The 4092-nt window shown below is 39.1% G+C and overlaps 1 non-coding gene across 1 annotated transcript; it reads left to right on the top strand.

The window, feature by feature from the left end:
• The first annotated feature begins 3323 nt into the window (after positions 1-3323).
• On the top strand, positions 3324-3445 carry LOC139036639 (small nucleolar RNA SNORA3/SNORA45 family). The gene has a single exon (XR_011489461.1). It is a non-coding gene; the product is annotated as a small nucleolar RNA SNORA3/SNORA45 family (small nucleolar RNA).
• The last annotated feature ends 647 nt before the right edge of the window (positions 3446-4092 follow it).

Genomic DNA, 4092 nt, shown 5'->3' with positions numbered 1-4092 from the left:
TTACAAAGACTTCATGCTCATTGACACCTCTGAGACTACTGTTATTTCTGAGAACCTGAATCCTAGAAAAATATGTGATCTATATGGAATCAAGTAGATCAGGTAACTGAAGTCTGGCAGAGTCAAAATTCAAACACAAGCTTACTGACTCCATACCCAGAACTATTCCAAATTTTCTTCTTACCATTATCACTGATATTTTTAAAAATGTATTTAATTTCTCTAGTGGCTTTTAAGAATATAAAAATCTGTATAATAGACTTCAAAAGCTGAAACCTAAAACACTTTCAGTACATTCACTAAACAAGTTGAAACCTGTATAAAAGCAAAATATAAAGGAGAATGGTTTTCACATAAGTGATTTTGGTGCACAGTAAGAAATAATGAATGATTGTGTCCCATGTCATCATGGCTGGCTTGATGGCAAAGGGGCAATAATTCATTCTGTTCATAAGTCAGTTGAATTGCTTTGGTGGTAAGAGCATGGGCAAAGGCAAGGCTGTATAATTAAAATACATATTTTCATAATTTTTAAATCAGGAAAATCTAGAAATCTGCATATTCCTCCCAAGACCTAAATAGACATTTCTCCAAAGAAGACATTTAGATGGCCAAGAAGAACATGAAACGGTGTTCAATGTGGCTAATTATTAGAGAAAGGAAAATCAAGACTACAATTACATATCATTTCACACCAGTCAAAATGGCCATGAAAAAATCTACAAACAATAATTACTGGAGAGGGTGTGGCAACAAGGGAACCTTCTTGCACTGTTAGTTGGAATGTAAATAGATATAATCACTATGGAGAACAGTATAGAGGTGCCTTACAAAACTTAAAATAGAACTATCATATGACCCAGGAATCCACTACCAGGCACATATTCTGAGGAAACCATACTTCAGAAAGACACATGTACTCCAATATTCAATGCAGCATAATTTACAATAGCCAGGATATGGAAGCAACCTAAATGTTCATCAACAGATGAATCAATAAATAAGATGTGGTACATATATGCACTAGAATATTATTCAGCCATAAAAGAGAATGAAATTGTGCCATTTGCAGAGATTTGGATGGACCTAGAGACAATTATCAGAGAAGGCAATGGCACCCCACTCCAGTACTCTTGCCTGGAAAATCCCATGGATGGAGGCGCCTGGTAGGCTGCAGTCCATGAGGTCGCAAAGAGTCAGACATGACTGAGCAACTTCACTTCCACTTTTCACTTTTATGCATGGGAGAAGGAAATGGCAACCCACTCCAGTGACCTTGCCTGGAGAATCCCAGGGATGGGGTCGCAGAGAGTTGGACACGACTGAAGTGACTTAGCAGCAGTAGCAGAGACAATTGTATAGAGTGAAGTCAGAAAAAGAAAAACAAATATCATTTATTAACACATATATGTGGAAACTAGGAAAAAGTTATAAGTGAACTTATTTGCAAAGCAGAAATAGAGACACAGACATAGAAGGGACATGTGGACATAATGGGGGAGGGGGAGGGTGGGATGAATTGGGAGATTCAGGTTGGCATATATATACTACCATGTGTAAAAAAAGATAACTAATGGGAAACTGCTATATAGCACAGGGAGCTGTTTGGTGCTCTGTGGTGACCTAGATGGGTGGGATGGGGGGTGGTGTTGGGAAGGAGGTCCAAGAGGGAGGGAATATATATAATATATAACCCAATATTGTAAAACAATATGCCAATCTTAAAAAGTCTATCAGATATGAAATAAAGGTGGATCAACTTGGTTTATGTTCATTTCCTAAGTGACAATAATCAACTGCATACCAGAGTCACTAACTCGATTCACACTTCTACTCAAGTATAAAGGTTGAGAAAGATACCTGTAGGAAATGTGCTTTCCTGCCAAGTAGAGGCCACTTCCAAAGATAGACTATTTTTTCCACAGGTCATCACATTCCTCACATTCCATGATCAAAGAATGTTGGCTGAGTTGCTTAGAACTTACCTCAAATGTGACGAAGCTAATTATCCAATCACTCAGCCATAGAGTGAGTTTTCTCTTATACACCACATCACATGGCCACCTATGTCACCAAAGTTTGCTACGGATCACAAATGGGATCAGATATAAGAATCTAGTTGGCTAAAAAATAAGTTAAAACATATGACCTTCAGTTATCTCCCATTACATGAGAAAGCAAACCTGATAACAACTCTATAGAAACTCTGATAATTTAAGTCATCAATTATGAGACAGTCTTTTAAACATGTACCTGTTCAATTCCATATATATATACTTATATAAATAAATCACACTAGCCTTCATAGCAAATAAAAGTAGTAATTTAAAAACAAACCACTCTGCAAACTTGCAAGTAGATGCTTAGTTTGGAATATGAGGTTTTTTTGCTGTCAGTATATAACTTTGTCTTCTGAAGAAAAAAGAATCGTAAAAAACAAGCAAACAAACAAACCATGATTTACAAACAGGCAACCAGAAATTTAAACTGAACCATGCTGTAATAAGGAAGACTGGCTCCCGGAAAATGTACAAATGTCCTTCAGAATAGCATTCACATGAAATGGATTTTGATTGTTGCTTTGATCATAGGGTTAGAAGTGATGAAGTAGGAAATCTTATCCACCACATAAGCTGAGTGTGGAAACCTATATTAAGCAATCTGAGAAGCCTAAGTACAGAACATTAAGTCTCTAGAAATGTCTTACACATACAACTGAAATGGCAGAAAACAGAAATCTTCAGCCTTGCATAAATATATTTCCACTTTTCAATTTATAAGAGCAATTACTGTAGGGACAGATATTTCATGGGGATTAATGACCACCTGAAGGTAATAATTCCTGGCCTCGTGTTAGGCCATCAACTCCCTTCAGAGATGAAACCTAATCAATCTGTCATTACTGAGCTGATGTTATATAGGTTCTTTAAAAAAAAAAAAAAAAAACCCTATCTCATTTGATGCCAATAAACTCCTGAAGATAAAGGAACACAGCCCTCTTTAGCAGGACCATTCTGACTGATTTTGTTCCAAAAATATGCAGAGAAATTTAATAGTCTGATAAGAAAGCTAAAATACTTGCCTACCCAAGACTAGGACTTCCCAAGCTAGTGGTCAAGAACCTGCCTGCCATTACAGGAGACACCAGAGATATGGATTTGATCTCTGGGTCAGGAAGATCCCCTGGAGGAGGGCATGGCAACCCACTCCAGGATTCCTGTCTGGAGAATCCCATGGACAGAGGAGCATGCTGGGCTGCAGTTCATGGAGTTGCAAAAAGTTGGACATGACTGAAGTGCCTGAGCATGCATCCACACACCCAACACTAGAGTCACATCCTGACAGCTCTTGTCCTGGTGTACTAGAGTCCCCACAGAGAATCTGCTGGTCTTGATGTCCTGGTGAGGACAATCAGCCCCCGGAAGTGCCCAGGTCAGAAACATGCCTTCCCTGGCTCCAAGATGTAGCAGACTGGGTTACTACAAATTTCTAAGGAAAGGTGGAGTAGGATATGGCAACCCACTCCAGTGTTCAAGATTCCAAAGCAGCTTGTCATCCTGAAGGCCAACTTCTTCAGCAGAAGAGCTGAGGAGAAGATTAAGGGTGTGGGAAGGTCTTGAGTCATGGTAGACTGAAGCCATATGGCGGAAAATTCACTAAATGTTAACAAGTTCTTCTCTTAAAACGAAAGAACTGAGTTATCTAAATTACAATTAAAAGCCCTTAAGGCTTTTAGAGCTTTTCAGGCGGTGCTAGTGGTAAAGAACCCACCTGCCAATGCAGGAGACGTAAGAAACTGGGGTTCAACCCCTGGGTTGGGAAAATACCCTGGAGAAGGGCATAGCAACCCACTCCAGTATTCTTGCCTGGAGAATCCCACGGACAGAGGACCCTGGCGGGCCATGGTTCATACAGTCACAGAGAGTCGGACTTGACTAAAGCGACTTACCACACAAAGGATGTTAAACCAAAAATAAATAACATATATAATATAATACTTGCCTATAGCCACATTCATAGTAAGTCACTGATTGAACTCAAAGCTACAACTTCTCTGTAGCTATGAGAGTCATTTGTAACATGGGTAACAAG

Source organism: Odocoileus virginianus, chromosome 1, assembly GCF_023699985.2.
Source record: "Odocoileus virginianus isolate 20LAN1187 ecotype Illinois chromosome 1, Ovbor_1.2, whole genome shotgun sequence".
In the NCBI taxonomy this organism is placed as follows: domain Eukaryota; kingdom Metazoa; phylum Chordata; class Mammalia; order Artiodactyla; family Cervidae; genus Odocoileus; species Odocoileus virginianus.
The sequence above is the reverse complement of the archived record's forward strand: the minus strand, read 5'-3'. Positions and strand labels throughout refer to the sequence as shown.